Genomic DNA, 11,126 nt, shown 5'->3' with positions numbered 1-11,126 from the left:
AACTGACTATCCTACCGATCCTCGACTTCGGCGATGTCATCTACAAAATTGCTTCCAACACTCTTCTCAGCAAACTGGATGCAGTTTATCACAGTGCCATCCGTTTTGTCACTAAAGCACCTTATACTACCCACCACTGCGACTTGTATGCTCTAGTCGGCTGGCCCTCGCTACATATTCGTCGCAAGACCCACTTGCTCCAGGTCATCTACCATGCTAGGTAAAGCTCCGCCTTATCTCAGTTCACTGGTCACGATGGCAACACCCATCCGTAGCACGCGCTCCAGCAGGTGTATCTCACTGATCATTCCTAAAGCCAACACCTCATTCGGCCGCCTTTCGTTCCAGTACTCTGCTGCCTGTGACTGGAACGAATTGCAAAAATCGCTGAAGTTGGAGACTTTTATCTCCCCCACAAACTTCAAACATCAGCTATCTGAGCAGCTAAACGATCGCTGCAGCTGTACATAATCTATTGGTAAATAGCCCACCCATTTTCACCTACCTCATTCCCACAGTTTTTATTTATGTACTTTTCTGCTCTTTTGCACACCAATATCTCTACCTGTACATGATCATCTGATCATTTATCACTCCAGTGTTAATCTGCAATTTTGTAATTATTCGCCTACCTCCTCATGCCTTTTGCACACATTGTATATAGACTCCCCTTTTTTTCTACTGTGTTATTGACTTGTTAATTGTTTACTCCATGTGTAACTCTGTGTTGTCTGTTCACACTGCTATGCTTTATCTTGGCCAGGTCGCAGTTGCAAATGAGAACTTGTTCTCAACTAGCCTACCTGGTTAAATAAAGGTGAAATAAAAATAATAATAATAATAATATCCCCAGCCGTGTCCTCAGAGCAGACCAGCTGGCTGGTGTGTTTACGGACATATTCAATCAATCCTTATCCCAGTCTGCTGTTCCCACATGCTTCAAGAGGGCCACCATTATTCCTGTTCCCAAGAAAGCTAAGGTAACTGCGCAAAATGACTACCGCCCCGTAGCACTCACTTCTGTCATCATGAAGTGCTTTGAGAGACTAGTCAAGGACCATATCACCTCCACCCTACCTGACACCCTAGACCCACTCCAATGTGCTTACGGCCCCAATAGGTCCACAGACGATGCAATCGCAACCACACTGCCCTAACCCATCTGGACAAGAGGAATACCTATGTGAGAATGCTGTTCATCGACTACAGCTCAGCATTTAACACCATAGTACCCTCCAAACTCGTCATCAAGCTCGAGACCCTAGGTCTCGAACCCGCCCTGTGCAACTGGGTACTGGACTTCCTGACGGGCCGCCCCCAGGTGGTGATGTTAGGTAACAACATCCCCACCCCACTGATCCTCCACTCTGGGGCCCCACGAGGGTGCGTTCTGAGCCCTCTCCTGTACTCCCTGATCACCCACGACTGCGTGGCCATGCACGCCTCCAACTCAATCATCAAGTTCGCAGATTACACTACAGTGGTAGGCTTGATTACCAACAATGACGAGACGGCCTACAGGGAGGAGATGAGGGCTCTCAGAGTGTGGTGTCAGGAAAATAACCTCACACTCAACGTCAACAAAACAAAGGAGATAATTGTGGACTTCAGAAAACAGCAGAGGGAGCACCCCCTATCCACATCGACTGGACAGTAGTGGAGAGGGTAGTACGTTTTAAGTTCACTGCCTGGTACGGAAACTGCTCTGCCCACAACTGTAAGGCTCTCCAGAGGGTAGTGAGGTCTGCACAACGCATCACCAGGGGTAAACTACCTGCCCTCCAGGACACCTACACCACCCGATGTCACAGGAAGGCCATAAAGATCATCAAGGACAACAACCACCCGAGCCACTGCCTGTTCACCCTGCTATCATCCAGAAGGCGAGGTCAATACAGGTGCATCAAAGCTGGGACCGAGAGACTGAAAAACAGCTTCTATCTCAAGGCCATCAGAATGTTAAACAGCCACCACTAACATTGAGTGGCTGCTGCCAACATACTGACTCAACTCCAGCCACTTTAATAATGGAAAATTGATGTAAAAATTGTATCACTATCCACTTTAAACAATGCCACTTAATATGTTTACATACCCTACATTACTCATCTCATATGTACATACTGTACTTGATACCATCTGCTGCATCTTGCCTATGCAGTTCTGTGCCATCACTCATTCATATATTTTCATGTACATATTCTTCATCCCTTTACACTTGTGTGTATAAGATAGGTGTGAAATTGTTAGATTACTCGTTGGTTATTACTGCATTGTCGGAACTAGAAGCATAAACATTTTGCTACACTCGCATTAACATCTGCTAACCATGTGTATGTGACAAATACAATTTGATTTGAGCGTTATTTCATATTTCCCATGGTGCCTTTCAAGTTAATTTTAGAGTTACCAGTACCACCCGTGACTGTGTTTTCTAGTGACAGAGACATGTTTGGTGCATTCAATGGTGACTGAATAAGTTTATATTTCATCATTAAAATTACTCTTTATGACAACACGTTACATATAAGGCCATACTCTTGACAGCCTAGTTTTAACCCCCAATTCAGTGGTCTGAAACTGCTGGTTTGCAGGCCACATAGGATAAATCACATTATGTTGGCTTGCAAAGTGATTAGAATACAGCTAGAGTTAAGCTATCCAAAAATTTGAACTTTCGATCACCTGCAACCTGCATATAGAAGTGACCATCAAAGAAAATGTATTCAACATTTAAACCAGAACAACAATCTTAGTAACAGGTGTATATTAATTATTTATTTTCACATTTAATTCAATCAATTAATGTGCAGGCAAAAACACAGAAAAAAGCTATTCTAAAAATCTACCTGCAATAAAGCATGCTGGGAAATATAATGGGTGTTGATTTGAATGGGATGATTATACCCGTTATATTCAAAATGTTGGCTACCACACATGTAGATTATCCACACATGTACCCTAAAAGGTAGCGTACAATACCATGTGAGATTATAACTGTACCTCTGAAGGTAGGACTATTTTATGTGTAGTTTTTATATTTTTTGTCACCCCGCGAACAATACCGTTCAAACTAAAACATTAGTGTTCCTCAAGGGTTCTTCAGGGCGGATGATGGCTCTATGTGGAACCATAATTACTCAGAACCCTTAGAGCGCTCAAAAGGGTTCTTTGCTTTTTTGTGTGTGATAATTTAAATGTGAGACAGTTCATTAAAATATTTTGAGATATATATATATATATATATATATAAATATTTTAATATATACACACACACACATACACATACATACATACATACATACATACATTATAACTTCACTGATTCAACTGCACCCAACTCCTTTCCCCACCCACCGTGAAACAACAAATGATCTACCAAAAAGCAAGCATTCACTTTCTCTAAAAATGTCACACCTACTGGACCAAACATATTGCAATGAAACAGGCAAGGAGCAGGTCTCGAACCCTCAACCTTCTAGCCCGAAGACCAGCGCTCTAGCGACTGTGCCCCAAAATCATGTTCAAGCGCCAGAGTCAATATCCGCACTTATAAACCCAGGGTCACTCTAGTATCTTTTGCATAAGCATGTCTACCAAGGCATGGATCGGGCTCTGAACATCTCACAACACCGACCCCTTTCATTTCCAGAACTCAAACTGGAAACCGTCTCACTGTTATATTTTGACGCCAACATTCCTTGAAATACCCTCTACATTGTTATTGCTAGCGTCAACAGATTCAAAACATGTCCTCTGCCTCCCTCAGTCTTTTCTACCTCCACTCTTTTCCCTCCATTCCTCCTCCCTTAACTAATTACCCAACTCCTTCTGAAAATATTTAACTTCCCCAAGCCAAAATCTCTTTTTAGCCTCCTAGAGAAACATGCTAAGCCTTGTACTCTCTCCACTCCCAACTCAAGCCCCAAAAAGCACAAATGATTGCAGGTGTGTGTCACGCCTTGGTCATTGTATTTTGTGTTTTCGTTATATATTTGGTTAGGCCAGGGTGTGACATGGGTTTATGTATTGTATTTTAGTATTGGGGTTTGTAGTATTTGGGATTGCGGCTGAGTAGGGGTGTTGTGTGGGCTTGGCTGCCTGAGGCGGTTCTCAATCAGAGTCAGGTGATTCTCGTTGTCTCTGATTGGGAACCGTATTTAGGTAGCCTGGTTTTCACTTTGTATTTCGTGGGTGATTGTTCCTGTCTCTGTGTTAGTGTTCACCAGACAGGCTGTATAGGTTTTTTCGTTCCGTTTGTTGTTTTTGTTATTTCATGTATCGTCATTTGTTATATTAAAAACATGAGTAACCAACACGCTGCATTTCGGTCCGACTCTCTTTCGACAAACGAAGAACGCCGTTACAGTGTGACATTTAAAGGGGTAGCCTTACCTCCTTCAAGTGGACGTGATTGTTTTTAACGAGCATTGATGGAGGTGTGTGGCGACCAATGAGGGGAGGGCTCCCCTCCAGGTAGGGGGGGAATAGGATGGGTTTTGTACAGCCTCTGGTACAATTTACACAAATAAAATCCATATGTACCCTAAACGTACCCCCGAACCATATCCTTTTTTCTGAGAGTGAAGTGTGAAGCCAGTAAAAGGGATATGAAAACCGTTTGATTGTCATATTAGCTTATCAATAAAATGCACACATGCTTGTGCCCATTAAATCTGTATTCAGTTTGTTCAGGTGAATGACAGTTCTGCATGCTTCATGCTTTTTTGCATAATTAAGCCACGAATTATGTGGGAGTCCCTGCAACCTTCAATCCCAAGTCAAGCACGAACAACCACAATAATTGTCTGATCACGATTCTGTGATTGCTGGCAAATTACCAACATAACAGTTGCCTGCATCTTATCCCGAGTCAGAACTACATAATAGTTTGGCTTCGAATATAGGCAGAAATAAATGACTTCTTTCTTCACGGAAGTTTCTCAATCTTACATATGAATGAACCGAAAGGTAATGTTTAAACCAATTCAATATAATCTTTCATTGCTTTTAAAAGCGGGACCCACTTGTATAGGGAGCCTAGCAGATAAGGCTACATTGTCCTTTGTAGAACATGGCGCTTGTAACGGCAGGATAGTGGGTTCGATTCCCTGGACCACTCGTATGTAAAATGTATCCACGCATGACTATGAGTTGCTTTGGATAAAAGCATCTGCTAAATGGTATATACAGTGCTTTCAGAAAATATTAATGTACGATTGACTTAATCTACATTTTGCTATGTTAAAGACTGAATTCATCCATCTACACACAGTACCCCATAAAAATGAAAATGCAAGTATATTGAAAATGTAATACAGAAATATATAATTTACACAAGTAGTCACTCCACTGAGTCAATACATGAATCACATCTGTCAGCGATCACAGCTGTGAGTCTTTCTAGGTAAGTCTCCAAGAGCTTTGCACACCTGGATTGTACAATATTTGAACTTTAAAAAAAATATATATTCTTCAAGCTCTGTCAAAGTTGGTTGTTGATCATTGAAAGACAGACATTTTCAAGTCTTGCAATAGATTTACAAGCATAAATATGTCAAACCTGTAACTAGGCCACTCAGGAACATTCCATGTCATCTTGGTAAGTACAAATATCTAAAAAGATATTCCACTTTGACATTATGGGGTATTGTGTGTAGACCAGTGACAAAAAAATCTAAATTTAATCCATTCTAAATTCAGGCTGTAATACAAAAAAATGTGGAACAAGTCAAGAGGTGTGAATGCTTTCTGAAGGACCTGTAATATTTATATTATATTGATGAGCTTTGGGTTTGTGCCGAAGTAGCCTAGATTTGGTAAAAAGTGAGAACCACTTGTCTACAAAGGCTTAGGACCTCCTCTTTTTCTATCCTCCTCTATCTTGCTATCTAACTCCCTCTAACTCTCTTCACCCTCCCTCCCTCTCTCTCTCCCTCTCACCCTCCCTCCCTCTCACCCTCTTTCACCCTCCCTCCCTCTCTCTCACCCTCCCTCCCTCTCACTCTCATCCTCCCTCTCACTCTCTCTCACCCTCTCACCCTCCCTCCCTCTCACTCTCTCTCACCCTCCCTCCCTCTCTCTCACCCTCCCTCCCTCTCACTCTCATCCTCCCTCTCACTCACCCTATCTCACCCTCCCTCTCACCCTCTCTCTCACCCTCTCTCCCTCTCACCCTCCCTCCCTCTCAACCTCTCACCCACTCACTCTACCTCCCTCTCACCCTCTCACCCTCGCTCTCTCTCACCCTCTCCCTCCTCTCACCCTCTCACCCACCCACCCACCCACCCTCTCACTCACTCTCCCTCCCTCTCACCCACTCACCCTCCCTCCCTCTCTCTCACCCTCTCACCCTGTCTCTCTCTCACCCTCTCTCTCACCCTCCCTCCCTCTCACCCTCTCACCCTCTCATCCTCCCTCTCACCATGTCTCCCTCTCACCCTCTCTCTCACCCTCCCTCCCTCTCACCCTCTCATCCTCTCATCCTCCCTCTCACCCTCCCTCCCTCTCACCCTCTCACACTGTCTCCCTCTCACCCTCTCACCCTCCCTCTCACCCTCTCTCTCACCCTCCCTCCCTCTCACCCTCTCATCCTCCCTCTCACCCTCCCTCCCTCTCACCCTCTCACCCTGTCTCTCTCTCACCCTCTCATGACCCAAAAAAAACATAGATATAACTGGAGTATAGACTACCGATCACTGTCCATGGTGTTAAAATTGCGACATGCCTATGCGATTGCATGGCTATTGAATCGATGATAGGCTTTTTTTAAAGAATAAATATTTATCGGTAGGTCTATTTGGTCGTTATTTTCTCATGTTAAAAGCCTAACATTTCACACATCTATACACAGTGTTGCAATGCTGCCATTTTAGACTGCTGGCTGGCGGCAGTAATGTAAATACTTGTTCAGTAATAAAAGTTAGAAATTCAAACATTGCAGATCGTAAAATAACTGTTTGATGCAGCAGCATACTAATCAGCTACTTATTGATTAAAAAATATATACAGACAACTGTCCTGTACAGGCAATTTGAACCTGCATGACATGAGCCGTCCTCGTGCTCTCTCCCAGCTTGGATAGAAAGTTGTGAGTAAAACCAGTCTATTAATAACAAATAATACACTGAACAAAAAAATATAAATGCATCATGCAACAATTTCAAAGATTTGACTGAATAATGGTTTTTTTAATAAGGAAATCAGTCAATTGAAATCAATTCATCAGGCCCTAATCTATGGATTACACATGACTGGAAAGACATATGCATATGTTGGTCACAGACACCTGTCTGTTCACGTCATTCCAGAGCATCCCAAACATGCTCAATGGGTGACATGTTTGGTGAGTATGCAGGCCTTGGAAGAACTGGGACATTTTCAGCTTCCTGGAATTGTGTACAGAGCCTTGTAACATGGGGCCGTGCATTATCATGCTGAAACATTAGGTGATGGCGGTGGGTGAATGGCTGCAACACAATCTCACACTCAATTTGTGCAAATATGTCCAAAATGTATTTCAACAAGTTTTGTGAGTTTTTGTGCGGTTTGTGTGGCTTAATCTGTGTGAAAATGCACACATTTGTATGAGACTTAATTCGTAAGAAAATAAACATTTTTGTTTGACTTCCTTCACAGGAAAATAACATTTTACATTTACATTTACATTTAAGTCATTTGGCAGATGCTCTTATCCAGAGCGACTTACAAATTGGTGAATTCACCTTATGACATCCAGTGGAACAGCCACTTTACAATAGTGCATCTAAATCATTTAAGGGGGGGGGTGAGAAGGATTACTTTATCCTATCCTAGGTATTCCTTGAAGAGGTGGGGTTTCAGGTGTCTCCGGAAGGTGGTGATTGACTCCGCTGTCCTGGCGTCGTGAGGGAGTTTGTTCCACCATTGGGGGGCCAGAGCAGCGAACAGTTTTGACTGGGCTGAGCGGGAAACTGTACTTCCTCTGTGGTAGGGAGGCGAGCAGGCCAGAGGTGGATGAACGCAGTGCCCTTGTTTGGGTGTAGGGCCTGATCTGAGCCTGGAGGTACTGCGGTGCCGTTCCCCTCACAGCTCCGTAGGCAAGCACCATGGTCTTGTAGCGGATGCGAGCTTCAACTGGAAGCCAGTGGAGAGAGTGGAGGAGCGGGGTGACGTGAGAGAACTTGGGAAGGTTGAACACCAGACGGGCTGCGGCGTTCTGGATGAGTTGTAAGGGTTTAATGGCACAGGCAGGGAGCCCAGCCAACAGCGAGTTGCAGTAATCCAGACGGGAGATGACAAGTGCCTGGATTAGGACCTGCGCCGCTTCCTGTGTGAGGCAGGGTCGTACTCTGCGGATGCTGTAGAGCATGAACCTACAGGAACGGGCCACCGCCTTGATGTTAGTTGAGAACGACAGGGTGTTGTCCAGGATCACGCCAAGGTTTTTAGCGCTCTGGGAGGAGGACACAATGGAGTTGTCAACCGTGATGGCGAGATCATGGAACGGGCAGTCCTTCCCCGGGAGGAAGAGCAGCTCCGTCTTGCCGAGGTTCAGCTTGAGGTGGTGATCCGTCATCCACACTGATATGTCTGCCAGACATGCAGAGATGCGATTCGCCACCTGGTCATCAGAAGGGGGAAAGGAGAAGATTAATTGTGTGTCGTCTGCATAGCAATGATAGGAGAGACCATGTGAGGTTATGACAGAGCCAAGTGACTTGGTGTATAGCGAGAATAGGAGAGGGCCTAGAACAGAGCCCTGGGGGACACCAGTGGTGAGATCGCGTGGTGAGGAGACAGATTCTCGCCACGCCACCTGGTAGGAGCGACCTGTCAGGTAGGACGCAATCCAAGCGTGGGCCGCGCGGAGATGCCCAACTCGGAGAGGGTGGAGAGGAGGATCTGATGGTTCACAGTATCGAAGGCAGCCGATAGGTCTAGAAGGATGAGAGCAGAGGAGAGAGAGTTAGCTTTAGCAGTGCGGAGCGCCTCCGTGATACAGAGAAGAGCAGTCTCAGTTGAATGACTAGTCTTGAAACCTGACTGATTTGGATCAAGAAGGTCATTCTGAGAGAGATAGCGGGAGAGCTGGCCAAGGACGGCACGTTCAAGAGTTTTGGAGAGAAAAGAAAGAAGGGATACTGGTCTGTAGTTGTTGACATCGGAGGGATCGAGTGTAGGTTTTTTCAGAAGGGGTGCAACTCTCGCTCTCTTGAAGACGGAAGGGACGTAGCCAGCGGTCTGGGATGAGTTGATGAGCGAGGTGAGGTAAGGGAGAAGGTCTACAGGAAATGGTCTGGAGAAGAGAGGAGGGGATAGGGTCAAGCGGGCAGGTTGTTGGGCGGCCGGCCGTCACAAGAAGCGAGATTTCATCTGGAGAGAGAGGGGAGAAAGAGGTCAGAGCACAGGGTAGGGCAGTTTGAGCAGAACCAGCGGTGTCGTTTGACTTAGCAAACGAGGATCGGATGTCGTCGACCTTCTTTTCAAAATGGTTGACGAAGTCATCTGCAGAGAGGGAGGAGGGGGGGAGGGGGAGAAGGATTCAGGAGGGAGGAGAAGGTGGCAAAGAGCTTCCTATGGTTAGAGGCAGATGCTTGGAATTTAGAGTGGTAGAAAGTGGCTTTAGCAGCAGAGACAGAGGAGGAAAATGTAGAGAGGAGGGAGTGAAAGGATGCCAGGTCCGCAGGGAGGCGAGTTTTCCTCCATTTCCGCTCGGCTGCCCGGAGCCCTGTTCTGTGAGCTCGCAATGAGTCGTCGAGCCACGGAGCGGGAGGGGAGGACCGAGCCGGCCTGGAGGATAGGGGACATAGAGAGTCAAAGGATGCAGAAAGGGAAGAGAGGAGGGTTGAGGAGGCAGAATCAGGAGATAGGTTGGAGAAGGTTTGAGCAGAGGGAAGAGATGATAGGATGGAAGAGGAGAGAGTAGCGGGGGAGAGAGAGCGAAGGTTGGGACGGCGCGATACCATCCGAGTAGGGGCAGTGTGGGAAGTGTTGGATGAGAGCGAGAGGGAAAAGGATACAAGGTAGTGGTCGGAGACTTGGAGGGGAGTTGCAATGAGGTTAGTGGAAGAACAGCATCTAGTAAAGATGAGGTCGAGCGTATTGCCTGCCTTGTGAGTAGGGGGAAGGTGAGAGGGTGAGGTCAAAAGAGGAGAGGAGTGGAAAGAAGGAGGCAGAGAGGAATGAGTCAAAGGTAGACGTGGGGAGGTTAAAGTCGCCCAGGACTGTGAGAGGTGAGCCGTCCTCAGGAAAGGAGCTTATCAAGGCATCAAGCTCATTGATGAACTCTCCGATGGAACCTGGAGGGCGATAAATGATAAGGATGTTAAGCTTGAAAGGGCTGGTAACTGTGACAGCATGGAATTCAAAGGAGGCGATAGACAGATGGGTAAGGGGAGAAAGAGAGAATGACCACTTGGGAGAGATGAGGATCCCGGTGCCACCACCCCGCTGACCAGAAGCTCTCGGGGTGTGCGAGAACACGTGGGCGGACGAAGAGAGAGCAGTAGGAGTAGCAGTGTTATCTGTGGTGATCCATGTTTCCGTCAGTGCCAAGAAGTCGAGGGACTGGAGGGAGGCATAGGCTGAGATGAACTCTGCCTTGTTGGCCGCAGATCGGCAGTTCCAGAGGCTACCGGAGACCTGGAACTCCACGTGGGTCGTGCGCGCTGGGACCACCAGATTAGGGTGGCCGCGGCCACGCGGTGTGGAGCGTTTGTATGGTCTGTGCAGAGAGGAGAGAACAGGGATAGATAGACACATAGTTGACAGGCTACAGAAGAGGCTACGCTAATGCAAAGGAGATTGGAATGACAAGTGGACTACATGTCTCGAATGTTCAGAAAGTTAAGCTTACGTAGCAAGAATCTTATTGACTAAAATGATTGAAATGATACAGTACTGCTGGAGTAGGCTAGCTGGTAGTGGCTGCGTTGTTGACTTTGTAGGCTAGCTGGCAGTGGCTGCGTTGTTGACACTACACTAATCAAGTCGTTCCGTCGAGTGTAATAGTTTCTACAGTGCTGCTATTCGGGGGCTAGCTGGCTAGCTAGCAGTGTTGATTACGTTACGTTACGTTAAAAGAACGACAATAGCTGGCTAGCTAACCTAGAAAATCGCTCTAGACTACACAATTGTCTAAGATA

The sequence above is a fragment of the Oncorhynchus masou genome, chromosome 19 (genome assembly GCF_036934945.1).
Source record: "Oncorhynchus masou masou isolate Uvic2021 chromosome 19, UVic_Omas_1.1, whole genome shotgun sequence".
Lineage (NCBI taxonomy): Eukaryota > Metazoa > Chordata > Actinopteri > Salmoniformes > Salmonidae > Oncorhynchus > Oncorhynchus masou.
The sequence above is the reverse complement of the archived record's forward strand: the minus strand, read 5'-3'. Positions refer to the sequence as shown.